Below are 21,843 nucleotides of genomic sequence, written 5' to 3' on the forward strand. Positions count from 1 at the left end.
ACCAAGATGAAATACATTTATGGCTACTCTTACCACCTTGATGTCGTTTTCCTTCCCACCAGATGAGAGAAATGCCACTCAGTTGAAGGGATGCCAGTTGAATATTGACTTCATCCTCTTTGATTATTGTATGCAAAAATACACTTCAACCTGTCTTATCTAGTTATCTATCGTTTCTGCAATAGATGCTCCACTAAAAATAGGTAAATCAAATTTGACATCTAGCTTAAAAATGGGCTTTTTAGATGCATTCTTCGGATTCCTACTAGAGTGATGAGAAGATGAGGAAGAAGAACTATCACTAGAATATGGAGAGGAAGGGGGCTCTTCTCCACATCCTCCATGATCTACCGATGCATGGTCATCTGGTCCTTTCTTCTGAGGCTTGATTTTCTTCTCATACTATGGAAATAACTTGCAAAATTTATCTACCACATTGTAGAAAACCTTGTGATATTCTTCCAATCAAGCTTCCTCATCTTCCATGTCCCGTCCTTGTGGTGCACACCCTGCTTCAAGGTCAAAAGACCTAATTTTTGCTTCACCTCTTTCGAGCTTGTTCTTGGTTAGCATTCACTCATACAACTCGCATAAAGAAGACTTGCTCTGATACAAAACTTGATCCAGATCTTTTAACTTCATCGATGCATTTATAATTACATTTAATAGAGTATGTTAACCAAGTAAATTAAACCACATGAAAAAGACGCAGAAAAACATAAGGAATCATGAGACAAAAGACACATCCATTTGCTTACGGAGTTCACCCATTGTTCCATACATCTTCGAGCCCTGATCAATAGTGGGGAGGCCTTATTTTATTAAGTGGCATAAAAGAAATTAGTTACAATAAAATTCATAAAAATGACCATTATACCTCCAATCTAGATGATGGCTTGAAAATGGAGAGCTCAACTAAAGAAACCGATGTCGCCACTGAATTTCTGGCATGAAAACGTGCAAAATTGACTATAAACTTTCCCAATTCTGACACTGTTACCTCTCGCCCTCTAGGGAATCTTCAAGGAATCTTTATTGATGCCACACTTAGGGTTAGCACCCTCGACCTGATCCTGGCTCCACCCAGATCATGGTTCCACAACTCTAGTCTCCGATCTCCCCCTCCTCTTCAATGCCCGATCGACTGATTGGAAGGGTTTTTATATGTGCTTGCAGGGAGAAGTTTACAAAGTATGTCGTTGGCCTAGTAGTTATGTGCTTGAAAATGGTATAGGGAGGTTGGGTGTTCCAACCCCACCGACCTCCCTTTGGCATGGTTTGTTTCCACCATTTGAACCTTCATTTAAAATTATATATAACAATTTTTTTCTTTTTATTGAGAGAACCAAGGAGGCAGGCTCACTGAGCTGGCTGGGCGGGTTTGAGGCTTGTCACCCTTGGATCACATGACGTGTTAGTCGCTAGAGAGTTAAGGGTCGGGTCAGCTGGTGGGCATCCTGTCGAATACACAACACATGCTATGTATAGTGGTGTTTGGTGGGGTTGGGACCCGTTGATCCTTTTTTTGGGTTTTTCAATATATTCAACATAATATGACGTTTAGCGAAGGTGGCAACCACCACCCCTAATTTATATGTTCTTTTAAACAAAAGTGGCTTTTTTAACTTTGTCAAAAATAAAGGTCATTGGGAAAATTAACTAGTTAAAAAATTTGCCCATTCTAGTGGTCAGATTCCATGCACCAGGTCTTTACCAATTTGTTGCCTGCTTAGGTGTGCCGCTTCTCGAACTTTGACCAAATAATTGATCAGCCATAACTCGACCAGGCAAACTCGGATTTGAGTGTCATTCACACCGTTGGAATAAGGATGAAAAGAACTACGATCTGGTCCTAGTTTCACTTCCATCTAACAACTTTTGTTTTTGAGCTATTTTCAATGCCACTTGTACTTCGAGAGTGTCATAGATCAATAATGAACTTGGTGAGGTGTATTTAAACTTTTTTTGACTAGATAATCACCTAGAATATCTTGACATGTAACCACATAATAAGTTCGACTATGAATTAGGTTGACTTGACAAAACTTTACTGACTGTAATTTTAACAAACTTCTCCATGCAAGAGTAATTAGCTATTTTAACAAACATTAAAAAACTCTGACTGAAAAAGGGCTCCCAGTTACTCCATGGCTCAATGATAAGGCTATCATTTGAAGAAGTAATTGTATGTTGAAAAAATAAATTTAAATATTTAAAAATGATGTGATGTGAAATTAGTTTTCAAATTAAATACCAACAAATTATTTTCAATTGACAAATCCATTGTTAAATGTACTAGTAGGGTTGGAATAGTTAAACACATGAGTTGTAATTCTAAAAACATAGATGTACAAAATTTGAGACTAAATGTCTTCTTAAATATGGAAAAATTAATGATGGGAAAAAAACATAAAATCTAGAAATAGGTTCATTAGAGTAACAGAAACATACATTCCCATCATCGAGAAAATGTGCAGTTATTATCTCCCGAAAGAAAATTCCTCATTCTGTGACACATCAATGCTATATCGTCAATCATATAATCTTCAATACAAATCGTAAATGGAAATGATGTTGTGTATACATCCCATAAGATACCAAGTGTGTTAATGGGATTTTTACAAAATTGCGAAGAAATGCATTCATGTGTATAACGAATTGTGCAGAAGCTTTGTCATTGTGTGGAGTGCAGAGAAAAATACACACAATGAATGCTCTCTACCTTTAGCATGCAACAATGAGTTGCCTGTTGTGTGTCATGTCCATGGTGATTCATGGATCAAGGAACAATATTTTATATTTAGTGCATGTCACAATTCCCATCACAGAGTTAACAAAAAATACAATATCGCTTTTGTGTCTCTATGTACATGCTTTGTTTATTCAGAGTACAACATTAACATGTTGGCTACTACTAAAAATATTAATGCACCAAAGAAGAACCATTTCCTCACTGAAAATAACAATAATATCGTGCTATGAAATAAAATCTCGTTTTGATGTAATAGGTGTATATCCCATTAGAGTGAATGAGTCAATTGGATTCAATAGCATCAAAGTAAAGCAAAGGAGTATGAGAAAGTATTTGTTAAAGGATTGCTTTGAAATATATATATATATATATATATATATATATCTATATATATATATATATCTATGGGGGTGATAAATGGGAACATGGTAGGTTCGGCGGGGGCGTCGTCATCCTCACCCACATGAAAATCGTATTAATGCAGTCTATCATGCATGCCTTCCTCGGAAAGGTACGTCAATGTTTTTGAAGGAAATGAAGGTTGAATCATTTCAAGGATTTTTGTTTGTGCAACATTGTTTACATGAGGTTATGGGATTTTTGGTTTTGTAAGTTCTTGGGTACTTGATCTCACAAGGTGGCATTCTTGATCTATCATTGCTTGCCCTTGAAGCTACAATGAGTTGTTAAGGAGTTCAAGTTGACACTAAAATAGTAGTAAAAGAAATCACGATCTTCAATGTCAGTGAGTGTGGGGCCCAGGGGCTAGCTGCCTGGGTGGTTGGGATGGTTCTTGGAAGTCCTGTAGCTAATGTGGAAGGTATGTATGTTTCGTTTTTGTTGATTCCACTTCCTTAAGGTCACATAGGAGGTTGAATCCAATCATAATGGCCTCGCATCACATTTTTACCCCAGCTGGCTAGTTACTTGGGTAGATGTGGGAGGAGAGTGTTACAACTTACTGTGTTGGTTTATTAAGACAAACATTAAAAGGCTTGAGAATGCTATTGTCAAATTTGTACACATATGTGTGGAACTAGATGTTAGTAAAGAGTTACCTCATAAAATCCTCCTCAAATCGAGGGATAGAGTTTATTCGTAGTCGACGGACTACAAAAACACTGCGTTTTGGTGTACAAAATGTCAACAGCCTCATCGTCTTGCAAGGGATGTAAGCCAAGAAAAAGAGTTGTAGTTAGCAAAAGCAAAAAGATAGAAAATAATCTAAGAATTCTTTGGCTCACAAGCAGAACGACATGCAGCAATAAAAAACTTTTAGTATCAATTCAATTCAATTAATATTGACTCAGCTTTACTACAAGTAGATCTAGCCCATCTTTTAAGCAGTCCATCCCTAGATTGAAAGAAAAATAGACTATATCTTTGTTGAAATTCAACAACTATGATAGTGATAAGAAAATTGCAAATATTAAAAATCCCCCAAACTATTGAATTGCTTCAAAGCAGCAGTCATTATTCCCCATACATATGTTCGTGCGGATTCGTTGGAAAGGATTAATATAGAGAAGACAAAAAGGAAAAACGATAAACCTATCATAAATCCTACGCTCCGAAAATACTTGTATTGGATAATTTTTGAAAAATTAAATGATGTAATATATATATATATATATATATAAATGATTCGAATTTTTAGTAATTTGGACCGTATATAAAATTATAATATCATATTCTCTATTAAAAAAGAATGGTTAAACAAATTCAAAGATTTTAAATGACATTTATAATATAGATTATGGATAACATTTACATTATTATGAATCACAGTTTCTATTTCGATTTAAAGTTCAGTTCAGATATAATTACAAAACTTTCGATCGATATAAGAAAACAATGCAAGCAAGAAAACGCTTCATCCACTTATGAATTCTGATGTATGTTTTGTGAGAAAATTTAATTCAAAATATTTAAACTCCCGTGTACCTCTGTCAAAAGGTACTTGGGGGCCATTGGTGAAAAATTGGCTTTTAGCAACTGCCTTGCTAATCTGCCTGACAGCATGTTGGGCCTTTGCAACAATTCCATTGGTTCAACTCGATGACTTTCCCAACCGCTGCGATACAGGTTGTAGTATCAACTACTAGAAAATAGTTGCACATACAAAATGTAAAAAATAAGTCTCAATTCAAGATATTAAAGGAAATAATATTTATATCAAATACATATATTTATTTCATAATATAACTGAAATATATTTTAGGAGTAGACTTTATTTTTTAAAACAAAGTTTGAAATATTTTTAAAATTTAGAATAAAAGAAATAAATTTTATATAAAATGAATATATCCTTTTCCTAATATAATTAGAATATAGTTTAATAATTGACTATATTTCTTAAATTAAATTTTAAAATATTCCTACAATTTAAAATTCTATTCCATTTAATAAATTTTGTTGATATGATATAAAACAAACTAGGTCTACTTCGTGATACTAAAATCTCGTCTCACTGGGTAAAGATGAGATTGAAGGACAAAACGGCGTGGTTCATGCGTTTGAAGGAATCAATGGCGACCTGTACTCAAAATGAGATTTTTGTTTGTTTTTGTGACTGACAAAGCGTTACACGAAACCATCGTCTACATCACGGAGCTTATCTTACGTGCACAACCATGTTGCGTGGTATCATTAGAGGTGGTTTCTTTATTATTATTTTTTATTATTTGTTTTAATATAGCATAATTGGTAACGGGTGAGTGGTTTCTTTATTATTTTTATTATTATTTGTTTTAATTTAGCATAATTGGTAATGGTGAGAGTTATCCTGAACAGGTTTAGGATCAAATCCAACTGGCTGCCACTATAAAGCTAGGCTAGGTGCAACAGCCTGCAAACGTGTGGCCATATACTCAATGAGATTTGAACCTCCATCTCATGGGTTTCACCCACCGAAACTTAACGTTAAACCCCATATCACTGTATAAAAGGAGAGCAGACTTGGCCCAAGATAAATCACTCCCACTACTAGTCAACGGCCTGGCTCAGATTCAAGCACAAAACCTTTGTGGTTTCTTTATTATTATTAGAGGTGATATTTTTTCTTTTGTGGCAGCCATGATGATCAGGTCATTTGCCTGTGATTTGCCTCTAATGTTACTCGTGAACGTGGTGGGCGCACAGGTTATACCCATAACGGCCGTCTGTAAGTGGCAGCAAATCCCAGGTGACCTTTGTGGTTTCTTTATTATTATTAGAGGTGATATTTTTTCTTTTGTGGCAGCCATGATGATCAGGTCATTTGCCTGTGATTTGCCTCTAATGTTACTCCTGAACGTGGTGGGCGCACAGGTTATACCCATAACGGCCGTCTGTAAGTGGCAGCAAATCCCAAGCGGAGGTACATTATTCAGTAATGTCGAATTTTGGCATAAAACTACAAGGCGATGTTCGTAGACTCAACCATATCTACAGCTGCCTACAGACAAACAATCAGGCTCTCTGCACCGCCTGCCTTGCGAGCCTGGGTAACTCCATCTGGCATTTTTGCCACAATGCCATGGCTGTTGAATACGGTGACCACTGTTCTATCCCCTAGTCTGTTATTCAAATCCCCTACTCGGTTACCACTACAGTTTGTGGGTCAGTGAAGTTTTCTGAAGTAAGATTGAATTATACCAGAATGAGTCATTATCCTCAAAATGTTTTGCCTATGTCATATATATATATTTGTATTTCAAACATAAGTACTACTTAATAAAATATTATTTTATTTTTTTTTGGAAAACTACAAAAGAATAATAGATCTAAATATAGAAATGGTAAATATTTTAAGTTAATAGATCTAAATATAGAAATGGTAAATATTTTATGAATACATGAAACAGTACAAATAATTAATTCAAAATATTATATATTTAAGTAGTTCAGTGAAGTTGTTAACTTCTCTCATATTTATTGAATTTTTAACAATTTTAAAAATATATTATTTTTTATTATTCTAGAATCAATTATTTTAATAAAAATAAAATAATACGGTTATAAAAATCAAATATATAAAAAATAATTTATAACAATCATTATCATTCTAATATATAAACAAAATGAAGATATTATCATTTTCATATATAAACAAAATGAAACCATTTATATATGAAACAAAAAATTACTTTCCATACTAAAAAATAATATTATTTTATTTTATTTAATGTATAAAGTATTTAGAAAAACTACACCTTTAACAAGATTTATATTTTTATATTTCAATTCCTTTGAAACTTTTTAAAACTAGATTTAGGATAAAGCATTTTAATAGAAAGATGAATTAGGAAGAAACTTGTATATTTCTTCAATGCCTTGAGAAATTTCATAAAACTGCAATTAAGATAAACCATTCTATCAATCTTCAATATAATGACATTACACTACTCATAAATCATTATAAAAACTTGTTCTAATCAACACTAACTTGATTGCCTATGAAATCGATGTAGCAGAAGAAAGCATAAGTCAAGATGCTTATGAATTCATAAGTGGAATTGGCAAGTAGGAGCAATTAGAAATCACAGAGCCATAAGGCTATGATACCAAATTAAAAAAAACAGTTTAACACAACGGAACACTTTTTATTAATTTAGGCCTTATCTTGCACACTTTTGCTCACAACAAAGCACTAGACTACTTGGCCACTGGGCTGGGTTGCTTTGCGAGCTACACAACTGCCAAGGGTGCCGAGTTGAGCGGCCCTAGGGTGGGTGTCTTGGCGCAGAACTGCCAAGGCCACCCAGCCTTGCCCAAGGCCGCTCGGCCACTAGGAAGGGTGGTCTTGGCAGTTGTGTGTAGCCGCTAAGGCTGCCTAGCCCAGTGGTCAAGCAGGCCTAGACTGGCTGGCCGGATTCCAAGAATTAGTCCAAGCAACTGTAGGCTGGCTAACGCGATTCCGAGAATCAAGCCGAGCGACCCCAAGCTGGCTGACCCCATTCTGAGAATTGGGCTAGTCTGCATAGGGCCACTCGGCTGCTGGGGTGGGCGACCTTGGCGGTTGTGTGCAACAACAAAGGCCACCCAACCCAGCTACCCAGGGCTTAGCAGGTTGATTTTGAGGTTGCTATTATAAGTTAATGTAACATAATATTAATATAACACAATATTATAACATGTTATAAACATAATAGTAATGTAGAGATCCTTTCTAAGGTCTAGAACTATGATAAATCACTTCCAACAACAAAGCAAGGAATGGAATACATATTCCATGATGACACTTTCCATTGACCCCAAATCCATTACATAAGGAATTGATATAATCTCAATAATATTCTAGATATTCAAATACATCTAATATTGACTAATCCTTTTCAATTTTATGATTTTTTTTAAAGATATGATAGAATTGGGAAGGTGAGATTGAAATCATGTCAATTGCATTACAATATTCAAAAACATAAAATATTAAAAGACACCAATCAATTCATGAAGCCATTTTCCACTCGATCTTTCACGAAATCTTTTTGTGACCCTATTGTTAATCTTTTTTTTTTTTTTTTTTAACTAAAATGGTTGTATATTTTATTTATATGTTAAAAACAGAGAGGGACTTTGCCGAGGCAGCCCTGCTTACATGGCTGTAATCCTACTTTTGCTGCCTTAGGAAAGAGGCAGTTTCACAAATTATGATAAAGACTTTCCCCATTTACATTTAAGATTCCTTTGATGAGAGTGCTGCCTAAGTTCGCCATGCGATCTGCTTCCTTATTGGAATTTCTGAGAATATGATAAAATTTGTATGAATCAAAACTCTGTAGAACCATCTTCAGTCTGTCCATTATTTTGTTGAGCCCAGCATTGTTGAAGTATTCCTCTTTGATTAGTTTTTTGATTAAAATTTCTGAGTCTCCGAAAACTTGAATATCTTTGGCTCTTTTCTCTCTGGCAATGTGGCAGGCCTTAAGCAGCCCCAGAATCTCCGCTTGGTTGTTTGTTTTCTCTCCGAGGCCCCATGCAAAAGAAACAGTGGAGAGCCCTTCCGTGAAGTAGATGATCCCACCAGCACCTGCAGCTCCAGGATTCCCTTTCGATGCTCCATCAAAAAAAATAGTAGTTACATTTTGTGCCCTCCACCAGCTTTGAAAGATGTCATCAGTCTCTCTTTTTCTCCAATCTGGGTTTTCTTTCAGGGGTGAGATTCTATACTTTCGGGGATGCGGATCTAGAGCAAGCCACCTTTTTCTTCTGGCCTGAGCAGGGGGTCTTCTTTGGAATATTGCTGTTGAGCCGCTTCCAGTAGAAGGGCCTTAGCTTTTGCAGCAACTTGAGATGGGGAGTTCTGCATGTCTTTGAAAACCTGCTGATTTCTAGTTAACCACAGTTGCCAACATACAAATTTGGGCAGCGATATCCAAATCCTACGCCAAAAGGACTTGGGGGGGATGCTTTTGGGGTATCTAGCACACCAAGACGCAAAAAGATCCGAGACAGAGATTTGCTGAGGGAGAGAGGTCTGGAATTCATGGAGAAGAAGCCCCCATACCTCCTTGGCAAAGGCGCAGTCTAGAAACAAGTGCTGGGCAGTTTCTAATTGACATCTGCAGAGAGCGCATCTATGAGGCCCTTCAAACTTTCTTTTCGTCAGATTGTCCCTTGTCAATAACTTGTTGTGTACCAAGGTCCAAAAGAAAAAAATTATTTTTGGGAGAGCTAATGGCTCCCAAACATGCTTCCAGAAGGCTGGAGTATGGTGGCTGTTCCTGTATCCCTGAAGAGTCCTATATCCCTCTGCTGAGGTATATACTCCAAACTTTCCCCATCCCCATCTATCTTTTTTGAATCTACTGACTGGGGTGGCATCTTCTAGCAGGTTCTCAAGCTGAATCAGTTGGTCCCTTAGGCGCTCTGGGACTCCATGGAAGTCCCATCTTAACCATTCTCCACGGTCGTCCCAGCTTGCCAGATCATAAACTCTGTTAACTCCTGCACTTTCCAGCCAATTTCTGAGCTCTGTGATGTCCTCTCTTTCCGCCAACGGGTCTTTTCCCATAATTTGATCTTTCCATAAATGTGTGGACTTACCATTTCCGGGAATTCTGTACATGTGTTTTTTGAAGAACTCGTTGCTCTTACAACAAAGCCTCCATACCTGCGAACTGGTCACTATAGGCTGTAGTTGCATTTTCCTTAGCACTTCTTTGTCTGAGTATTTTGAATGTAAAATTATGTTGATAGGATGTGAGGGGTCACTGATTATTTTCCACAACAGTTTGCCGCCCAGCGATTTGTTGACAAGGGAGGGGTCCTGAATTTGAAGTCCGCCCTCATCTATTGGCCTCTTGACCGTGTCCCATTTAACTAAGTGCAACTTTTTATCGTTACCTTTCCCGCCTTGCCATAGGAAATTCCTGAGCAGGGTAGCAATCTGGTCCGTGACATATTTGGGGGCGAGGAGAAAAGCTGCCTGATAAATGGGTAGAGCTGACAGCTGTGATTTTATTAGAATGGATTTGCCGCCTTTTTTTAACCTATATCCTTCCGAGGCACCGATTTTGGATTTAATTTTGCTGATTATATGAGTCCAAAGACACCTCTTATTCACCCCTGAGGAAATGGGAAGACCAAGATATCTGAGGCTGTCCCATTTGGCTTGACCTTTGAACCCGAGGATCATCGATATATTGATGATCTCTTGCTGTTCAGCGTTCCAACTATAGATTTTGCTTTTACTCTCGTTGATAAGAGCTCCAGTCACCTTGCAGTAACTTTTTAGTACATTGTCAAAGGCTTTCGCTATTCTAGTGGAAACACCTCCAAGGAGCAGAGAATCATCCGCGAAGAGGGCATGATTTAGAGAAGTTGCTACATTCGAAGGTTTGAGCCCCGGGTGGGAGCCGGCGGTTTTTTCAACTGCTAGCTTTCTACCGAGAGAGTCAGCCATGAGGATATACAGGAAGGGAGAGAGAGGGCATCCCTGCCTGATACCTCTCTGAGCTTGGAAGAAGTTGGTAGGGCGTCCATTGATGAGAGGGGCAATCCACGGGGATTCTATGCATGCTTTAATGAGCTAGACAAAGTGCTGAGAGAGAAACCAAAAGAAAGCAGGACTTTGCATAGGAACAAATGATTTACTCTATCGAATGCATTTTCCATATCGAGTTTGATCAACATACCTTTCTCACCCCATTGTTTTCTTGAATGTATGGTCTCCTGAACCTGAATGACATTGTCCATAATATATCTGCCTTCCACAAATTCGCCTTGGTTGCTGGAAATCAACTTTTTGAGCAGAGGCTTGAGTCAGTTTGCTAGGAGCTCGGCTATGATTTTGTAAGAAGCATTACACAGCGAGATAGGCCTGAATCTTGCAAAGGTATCTGGATTGGTTTCCTTTGGAATTAAAGCTATATAGGTGGAGTTGATACCACCTCCTATTTTAGCTTTTCTCATAAAGCCTCTGATCATTTTGAGGAGATCAGTTTTGATAACTTCCCAACATGATTGATAAAAATGGATTGTGAATCCGTCGGGCCCAAGGGCCTTATCGGCTTCCATTGACCAGATAACTTGGATAACCTCCTCAATTGTGATTGGTCTGCATAGGTCTGTGTTTTCTTCAGCGTTAACAAGTTGGGGAATGTTAGAAAGAAAGTCAAAGATTTCCTCTTCCTCGCCTTGAATTCCTATGTTGTATAAATTCCTAAAGTGTGCTTTAGCAGTGCCTTTCACCTGATCGAACCCTTTGCAGACATGTCCCTCCAAGGTTTTAATTTCCGCTATATGGTTCCAGGATAGTCTAGCTCTGTATTGTCTGTGGAAGTAAGAAGTGTTCCGGTCCCCTGCCTTTAAACATAAACTTCTGGATTTTAATCTCCAGTATTCTTCTTCAGTTCGGAAGGCCTGGTAGGTGGATCGTTGCGTTTTGACTTCCTCATCCAGAAGCTCTGCTATAATATCTTTATTCTCCATTTCCATTTGTATTGAGTGCAGCCTCTGAACTGCCTCTTTTCTTTGGTTGGTTGGATTGGGGTTTGGCTTTTTTATCCACTCCTTCAATGCATATTTTGTTGCCTTCAACCTCTGTTCCCAGATGTAGCTGGGGGAACCTGTGATGGGTTTGACCCATGTAGCTTTCACTGTCTCGATAAAACCCGGTTTCTCGATCCACAGTGGGCTGAATCGGGAGGGAATGGGGCCCAAATCTTCTTCATCTTCCAATAGAAGTTGTATTGGCTTATGATCCGAAGTCAGTTTGGGCAAGATTTTTGTGTTGGCGATTTTTTTATTCAACAAAAGGCCGCTTTGGACCAGAAATCTGTCCAGCCGGGCGAAGATTTGTTCCGACCCGACCCAGTTATTCGACCATGTATAAAGCCCATGGAGTGGAGGGAAGTCTAAGAGATGCCAGCTTTGTACGAGCTCCTCCACCGTGGCGAGCATTGAGTCTCTAGAACTGGAGCCTCCCCTCTTCTCCTTTGGCTTCAGAACTATGTTTAAGTCTCCTGCTATGATAATATTGTTTGGGGAATGTTGTTCTAGGTAAGTTGATAGAGAGTACCAGCATTCTCTTTTTTCTGCATAATTTACTGAAACATACAAATTGAAAAGAGAGACATTCAACTTACTAACTTTGTCCGTCAATTCAGTGTATATCCAGTGTTGGGTTTCATGATAATTATTGAGCTGGAATGTGCTATCTGACCAAAGAGTAGCCAATCCTCCGGAGGTTCCCCTTGCGCTAACTGCCTTGCCTATATTTTTATTCCATTTTAGCCTACTGATATCAAGAAGCGAATGCCCTTCAATTTTGGTCTCTTGGAGCATGAGGATGTCTGAGGGTTCAGCTTTAAGAAGATCCTTGACTGCTTCTAGTTTTGCAGGGCTCCAAATCCTCTGCAATTCCAAGAGACAAACTTCATTATTTACCTAGTGGAGGGGTGGGACCTCCCTTGGAAGGTCTCAGCCTGGTATTCCGCCCAATGGACATTTCTATTGTGGCTTGGCTCCCTTGGGTTTTAAGTCTCTCGGCCTCTTCTTCTCTCATTTCTTTACGGGATTTTCTACCAGCTCTTTTAGTAGGACGCTCATAGGCTTCATCTTCCGATGATCCTGAACTTTCCATTGTTTTTTTCTTTGTTACTTCTGCATATGAAGGGTTGGGCGGGATGCCCTGTGTGGCTTCGACCTCCTTTTATTTCTCACTTTCTCTGCATGGAGGGGTTCTTTCTACATGCACCAGGTTTTCATGCTCCGGATCCGTTGGGTTGATCTGTGTGCTTGTTGTCCCTTGTACATTTGCTTCCTCTTCTTGGATGGGTTTGGAGCTGCTTGGCATCCCTGTTGTCTTCCATTTGCTGGGGCCTTTTTTTGGGTGTGTTGTTTTCTGGACTATAGTCCATTGTTCCTCTTTCTGTTTGTCTGTTTGCTCTTCTGTCTTCTTCTTGCAGTACTTCGCGAAGTGTCCGTGCTCGTGACAGTGTCTGCATTTGAACGGAAGCTGTTCATAGTCCAGTTCTTGGATATGCACCCAGCCTGCAAACGTAAGTTTGATTGCTTCCGGTAACCCCTCCTCCAGATCGACTTCAACACATATTCGAGCGCATGAATACTGATCTTTTCTTGCTGCTTTGTCAATGTATTTACCCAGTGCATTGCCGATGTTTTCAAGGGATTTTTGGTTCCAGCAGTGGAGAGGCAAGTGGGGGAGTCTCACCCATACCGGGACTGCTGAGGGGACATCCTGGGAGGGATCGAAGTCTGGGGACCATTTATTCAGATACAGGCCCTGCAGTCCCATAAAATATGGGCCATTTCTGAAGATTAAGCTTCTGTCTTCCGGGTTTTCAAACACAAAGACAAAGTATCCTTTCCCAACAAAGTAGCTTTTCGCACCCTCCTTGATCAGGGGGCTCCAGTTTCTCTGTGTCCAATCTTCTACTGACTTTGGAGAAGGCCAGAGGCTTGTGAACTGTCCGATGAGGCCTCTCTTTGCCAGGTTTAGTGCTGCTTTACACGTCTCTTCTTTTGAAAGGGCAACTGAGGGGATCTTGTCCATCCTCTTGATAAACTTTTGTTGAGACACCGATGGGGCTCTCTTCGGGCAAGCTTCGATCGGAGCTTTCAATGCCAGGACCTCTGAAGGAGGGGGAGCCGAGCCCCCGTTGGAGTCCATGATCTCAGAAGAGCGCCTCAGGACTGAGCGCAGAGGTGCAGCAGCCTCAAGGGCGCGAGGAGAGTTCTCTACGATCAGCAGGAAGAAGGACAGGCCCTCCGCAGCAGAGAGGGGCCGAGGCGGCCGGCAGCCTCTTGCACAGCGTCGGCTAGGTCAGGGCTGCAGCGCAAAAAAAATTCGTTTTCCCATCCCCAAAACTTTTCCAATGAAGTAGGAACTTGTGCTATCATTTCCCTATTGTTAATCTTGACTCTCTATGACTTCGATAATTCTTCATTTCTACATACAATTTTAAATTAAGATCATTCAAGATAGATAAATATATCTAGAATATGTAGAAGTAGCCATGTTGTATGTGCCACCACACATAAGGGTATAAGAATACCAATCTTCATTAATTATACCAAAGCTCAATGCACCTCCACCATTCGACAAAAATAATAGGGAAGAGACATGAGCTAGAAATAATTAGGTTTTAAAGCTAGATGTAGATATCAAATATGCTAGAAATGACATTTGCAAATGGTTACAATTAAGAGGAATGGTGACACAACTAACATATTTGTTGAATTGAAGCCCTTTTCTAGTGAACCATTTGAATATCTTCAACATGAAAAGTTGTTCATGGTATCTTCAAGCCTATCTTTCTTTGGAATATTGTTGAGACATAGATCACTATGGCTAATCTAATTAGATCTTTTTCTACACTCGAGAGATGTACTGTTTCTGAAGTTGATTCTAGATCTCTTGAGGAAGATATAGATCCTGAAAATGGGACAGTTGAAAATCCCAAGTGTTGGAATCCTCCAACTCTTCATGCCACAATTGTATATAAAACCCCTCTCTAATATATTTCAGAAGAAGATGCCTTTGAAAGAAGTAGAGTTGAAGATTAAAATTTCTGGACCTTTTGTTCAAATAATTTCTCTTTCCTTGTTCACAAATGAAGAAATCAAAGAATTCAGGCAATATGCAAAAGACAAAAAATATTCCTATTTACATTTTGGAGGTATAAGGATAGTTTTAGCCCCTTTATTCAGGCATGGCTTAAATACGTCTTGCATTTTTGAGGTCTTCGATAGTAGACACCAAAATTATGATCATGCTAGAATAGGTACCATTGTTGGTAACCTATCTACTGGTTGTCAATATGGAACTATATTTCCAAATTACTCTATTAGTCTTACAGATCCTCATCTGAAAGTTTGCTAGAAACTTATGGTAGGAGTCCAAGGATTACAGATGGTTGATAATAGTGAATTCTTATCTATAATGATCCAAACATCTTTCTAGTTAACTAATACTGTACATCCGAAGCTGAAACAGCTAGTGCTCAAAGATTGTGTGTGAGTAGGATTGAACAATGCTCAAGTTGAAGGTGTGTCATATGATTCTATAGGTTTACCTAATGACTGGTATTTTCAATATAAGTCTTTAGTAGATGAAAAGAAACTAGGATGTCTGACACGAATAGCTTCTTTGCAACATGACAAAATTAGAATTCTACAAGAAAAGCCTTTTGTCCAGTGTCTTATTATTCATCTGAGAAAATATGCATTACCAGTTTCTGATCCTACAAAATCTTCTTCCCAAATAGACAACACTTCCTATCAGCCTATACTATATTCTAATGAATTGTATATACCAAAAGTCAAGCCTTTTCTTGCTGTAAATAAGATGTTTAGAATTTCTAATTCCAAAATTTCTCCCGTTGAGGAATGGCAATTCGCCAATTGTCGTTTTGTGAAAGGAGGGAAATGTCCCCCAAAGACCAAATTTTGTACTACATCATCATCCTCAAGACAGCCTCCAACACGTGTTGATTGTGCTCCTTTAATTGAACGCAATTCCTCAAATCCAAATGATCTAGATCAAGTGTATCAAATTGGTAATTATCTTACTACATGGTTTTCTTATGTTTAAGATGCCATAAATGATCTAGGTGCACAGAATGAACTCATTCTAGCCAGAACGAAGAAGAAAAGAAAAAGCATCTCAGAGTTCAAAATTTACTATAGATATGTCGACCCCAAATTTATGGGATCGAAAAGAAATAGAAGCCAACACTTCTGAAACATCTTTTAAACTGTTAAAAATAGAGTTTGTTTCAAAAAAACATAGAAAGACAAAAGCAGAAATCTTAACTCTTGAAAATGTTGCTTCTAAGTTTCCATCTTTTATCATGCCATCAATCCAGAAAGCAAACTTTGTAAAAGAAGTTCAAAAATATCCTAGGATAGAGGAAGATCTATTTGATTCTAATTCTAGTGGTTATATTTTAGATCTGGACAAATCCACAAACCCAACTGAATCAATTAGAATATGCATTGGAGCTTTATATCAGATGCAAGTAACTGCAAAGCTCGATAATATATCCATATTTGTTCTAGTGGAAAAGAGAATGAAAGGAATAGTTTATGACTAGTGGATTGGACAGCATGAGTCAGAACGACAAGCCATTGTTGCAGCAGGACTCTCTACTTTAGAAGTACTACTGAAAACAGAGTTTCTTCATGAGCAAATTGATGAGAAAAAGCAAATCATTACGTATCTTGCTAGAATGAAATATCTTGAATGATTTGGTCAAGGTTTTATGCCCAAAGTCCACAAGGCAAATCTTTCAAACAATTCAGTTCAATTTTTTTTTTATCCAAGTTGCCTGGAAATCTTGGAGATCCAATCTCTAAAGATATTGAAATCCAAAACAAAACAATTAATCAGATTTATTGGGTAGATCTCCTCTTTCAGTGTCATGAGAAGGTTAAATATCTTGGTTGGCAAAAACAGGCACATGATATCACTCCCAGTGCTAATGTTTGCCATGATGCTTTGCCTTGGACACCATTCAAGAAAAAGAAAAAGCATATAAGGTATGGAAAATTCAAGGCCAAGAAAATTGCAAATCCAAAATGACCTTTTAAAAATTTCAGATTTTTAAATAAAAGGAAACAACCGAGAACTAAAAATAATTGTTGTTTCATATGCAAGCAAGAAGGATATTATGCCCATGCATGTCCAAAGAGTGCCTCTAGTAAATTAAAAGCTTGTGTAGACACTGAAGAATTTTGTGATGATTTGTCTATTATAAATTAAGAGGAAGAACCATCTGATGTATATATGTTAACAGATGCTTCTTTAACAGATGACGAAGCACTAAGTCATTTCGTTCAAAAAATGAACATTTTATATGATTGTTCCACTGATGAGTTTTCAAATGAAGAGGAAGAAGAACTTCACTATAGTGAAGAACTTGAGACTAAGATAGACAGCTCTGCAACTAGTGAAACATAATCTTTATGTTGGTCTCCACATTTAGAAAGAAACAAATGAAAGCAAGCAATTCCTATTCAAACACAGTTAAACTCCTTTTGTCCATATAAGAAAAATATTGGACAAACATCATCAATGACAGTTCCTGAAGTTGATCCCGAATCCGAACAAAGTTTTTTAAAGAAGATGGTGAAAACCAATAATATTTTGTATATTCCTGTCTCTGTGTAGGTTAAAAATAATTGGGTAGAACTTGATGCATTCATCGACACTAGTGGATCAGAGAATCTCGCCAAGCCTTCTCTATTTAAAGGATTATGGAAACCTCTCCAAAATATCCTGATTTTAGAAACAATCGGATGTACAATTAATCTTACCCACTTTGTAGATAATGTCTCTTTAAAAGTAGGTGGGAAGATTGTAAAGATATCTGCTATACAACATTATGACCCATCAGCAAGTCTATTTTTGGGTATGCCATTTATAAATTCAGTCTTGCCAGTAAAAATCAGTGAAGATAAAGTTTTCTTCAATTTCAAAAAGCAAGTAGTTTTTGTTCGAAGATTAAAACTTGCAGATTTAGAAGTCCGAAAGGAAAGCCGTAAGAAAACCAGTGCCAGAAAATCAAAGAATGATTCAAAGAATTGGCAAGAGGTACTGCAAATCTATGAGGCCAAAGAAGCTCTAAAAACAAAACAAAATGAAACTATTGGTCCACAGTGGTCTCAAGATCAAATTTCTATATATGAAAGATTACTCAAGAGCTGCTCTGAAGACCCCCAAATATTTTGGGTAAAGGAGAGCCCCTAGCAAGAAATTGCTACAATGCATGACAATGGAGTAAAAGGAAAGCTTATTCCTTGCACTCCTTCAGATGAAAAGGAAATCAAAAAGAAAATTGCCGAACTATTAAGTTTGAAGTTGATTGAACCTAGTATTTCTCATTATTCATGTTCTGCATTCTTTGTACGAAATCATTCTGAAATGTCAGAGGTAAAGCAAGGATGGTGATAAACTATAAACCATTAAATGCCATCACTCAAAATTTCCATTACCCCTTGCCCCATAAAGAATTCATCATGTAGAATATTCAGAAAAGTAAACTTTTTAGCGAATTCGATATGAAGTCTGGTTATTACCAGATTCAAATTGAAGAAGAAGTTAGACATAAAACTACTTTCACATGTCCTGCAAGATTCTATCAATGGAAAGTTGTTCCATTCGGTTTAAAGAATGATGCCTAGAAAAAGAATGGACTTTTATTTGGTAAGTATGATTTTATCAAAACTTACATTGATGATATTTTGATTCATAGTCCAGACTTACAGACACATTTGTCTCATTTAGAAATATTTCTAGAAGAAATCAAGAATCATGGTATTGTTCTATTAGAAAAGAAAATGGTATTATTCCAAGACAATATTGACTTTCCTGGAATTCATGTAGTAGATGGACATATACAGATGCAACCTCATGTTCTTACAAAGCTTGCTGAGATTCACGATGAGCTTAAAGATACTAAGATGATTCAAAGATTTTTGGGAGTATTGAATTATATCCATAAATATATTCCCAGGTTATTAGAAAAGACTGCTCCTATTAGAACACATTTGAAATTAGGATGGTCTAGTTAAGCAATAGAAGCAATAAAAAATCTAAAAGAAGAATGTAGATCTCTTCCAAAATTGCAGCACCGACGTGATGGATTACTCATTTGGAAACAGATGCATCAAATGAATTTTGGGCCACTATTCTTTTTTAAAAGGAGGAGAGTAATGAAGAAGAGCTATGTGCCTATGAATCAGGAGAATTTCTCTCCAATCAAAAGAATTATTTTATTGTAGAGAAAAAAACTCTTGTGATATTCAATGGTATCCAAAAATTTGGATTATATTTGGCACAAAGAAAATTCTTGATCAAAACTGATTCAATGAATTTCAAATATTTCTTGTCAGCCAAAATAAGTAGGCAAATGGCAAGAGGAAGATTATTAGCATGGCAAATTTTGTTTCAATAATATGATTTTGATGTAGAATGGATTCCTGGAAATTCCAATTATCTTGCAGATGCTCTTACTATAGATATGAAGAAGGCTCACAGAATTAGCTGCAACAAACAAGAGGCAAAAGGTGGCATATTTGATTTTCTAGAACAAGAAGATAATTTTGCCACATTTGTAAAAAGGTTTAAAATTCTAGAATAACATGTTGAAGATCTTTGTTTAGAAATAAAAAGGGTTGTTGGTATCAAATTAAGAAGAAACCAGTGGATTCAAAAATGCCAAGCCTGGACGTCAAAGAATATCGGTACTCTTCTTGATTTAGATCTTGAATTGGTCAAGGTATACTCTCTACCAAATATGAAAGTCAAGCTTTATTTTAGAACTCTTGATGATTTATGGCCAATACAGTATACACAATCCATGATTTGGGTTTTACAAATCTTGAACTACAATCAGATGATTGGAAGTATTAAGTTTGCTTCAGAAACCTTCATGAGTGCTAAAATGATGAATCTTGTTGATGTTAACATCAAAGAAGAAGTTGGAAAGCTTTTAACATCCTTAAGAATTCCAGACTTATTTGAGGAAATGGAAGCATCATATTTACAGAGGATGGATGTGGAATATATGTATTCAGACACATTTCCCGAGTATGAAATATTTGAGCACTTTGCAGATTGGGAAATCAAAGAAGGCTTCTGCAGAAAGAAACGGGTTAAACGCATGTTCCAGTGTGTAGAAAGGACTTTTCAATATATCAAAATATTTTCCACACCATGGGATTTTCGAAGTCCAAAAATGAGGAATGCTATTGATCCAAATCGTTTTTCACATTTTTTCGAAAATCATTTCTCAGAGAGCTCAGCCTTTGCAGAAAATAAAGAAGAGGTAAAAAGAGTCACTGGATGGCCAAAAGAATTCCATGAAAACAAACTAGTTGAAAAAATAAATATTATCAAAAATTTGACAGAAGTGCAAAGAAAACATCAAGTTTTATTGTTCTCAGTAAAGTAGAAAGCTTTGATCACAGTAGGATTAATTTCAGGTAACTGGACTGCAAATACTATATGTTTAATCAGCCTACTATGATCAACCAAGGTTTGCACTTCATTTAATTTTGAACTTGGATGGCAAGAAAAGAAGTGATAAGTGACCACTGCAAAATTTGGGTACAACCCACTATAGAAACAACAACCAATATGCTTCAAATATTCAAATGGGAACTATTAGATGGAATAGAGCTATCAGTACAACAGATGATAGCCTTCTCAACAGCTCATAAATATTCCTTCTTGTATATAGAGATAAATCCTACTGGGTACATCAACGGATTGAGAAAAAGGATGACCCATTCAAGCTACCTTATCAAGGCCATCATGCCTTCAAAGTCAGAACAGAGCTAGAGATCAAACAATCCTCTAAAGTAGCTACAACATCTACAGCGCCAACATCTTCAAAAGGAAAGGACACTTTATTTTTAGATGTGTATAAAGATGCTCGGGATCCCACTGAGTCAGACTATGAAAATGAATATCTAAAGATACTTGAAGAAGCATATCTAAAAAATAATCAATCGTCTGATGAGTTTGATCGTAGTCCCAAGGGACCATGGTGATAGTCCTTTGATTCTCTATAAATAGTAAAAGTTTCAATTATTGTACTGGGTTTTCTTTTGCATTATTGTACTGGAATATTAATTAGACACCATCGGACTATGGAAATGCCGATAGGACCCTCAATTATCTCCACTTTGTGTCATGTCTAGGTTAAGGTAGATTCTTTAGAGAGCCTATAAAATGAGAGATCTACAGAAGAGAAGCCCACATTGTTGGACTGAGTGCTTCTAAGCTTTGAGATTTCTTATTTTTCTCTTGTAATGCTCTGTAAGTTTTATCTTTGAGTTAATAAAAGCTTCACACACCTCTTCACTCTAAGTTGAGTTGCTCGCTTGATATTTTCTTCTAAGTCACCATAAGGCTATGAGGGAGGCATTCGTAAAGTTGCTGAAGGAGTGCCCAGGGAGAGGCCAAGTTGCAGTAGACGCGTGCAACGAGTGCTTGAAGATACCACCTCAAGGAGATACTTTGATTACCAGTAAGAGGTTCCCAATCTTTTATATTCTCAATCTTTTATATTAGCCAAGTTGTAGTAGATGCATGCAACGAGTGCTTGAAGATGCTGCCTCAAGGAGCTACTTTGCTTACTAGTAATAGGTTCTTGTTGTTTTATATTCTCAATCTTTTAGACACGTGCATCGAGTGCTTGAAGATACTGCCTCAAGGAGCTACTTTGCTTACTAGTAAGAGGATCTCGATCTTTTTTATTATCAATATTTTATATTGGTATTAGAGCCCTGTTCAGATCCCTATGGCTAATCTAATTAGATCTCTTTCTACACTCAAGAGACGTATTGTTTTTGAAGTTGATTCTAGATCTCTTTAGAAAGATATAAATCCTAAATGATGATAGGTTGAAAATCCTGAGAGTTGGAATCCTCCAACTCTTCATGCCATCGATGTATATAAAACCCCTCTCTCTAATATATTTCAGAAGAAGATGCTTTTGAAAGAAGTAGAGTTGAAGATTAAAATTTTTGGACTTTTCTATTCAGATAGTTTCTCTTTTTGTAGAAATGAGGAAAATCACAATTAAAGCACTATGCAAAAGACAAAAAATATTCCTATTTACATTGTGGATGTATAA

The 21,843-nt window shown here is 37.2% G+C and overlaps 1 pseudogene; it reads left to right on the plus strand.

Annotated features, from left to right (window-relative positions):
• Positions 1 to 13,866: 13,866 nt before the first annotated feature.
• The window catches only part of LOC149170835 (protein DETOXIFICATION 16 pseudogene), a 48,638-nt pseudogene continuing 40,661 nt past the window's right edge, over positions 13,867 to 21,843 (plus strand).

Source organism: Pinus tabuliformis, chromosome 4_2 (assembly GCF_031772625.1).
Source record: "Pinus tabuliformis cultivar Carrire ecotype Pingquan chromosome 4_2, CPIR1, whole genome shotgun sequence".
NCBI lineage: Eukaryota > Viridiplantae > Streptophyta > Pinopsida > Pinales > Pinaceae > Pinus > Pinus tabuliformis.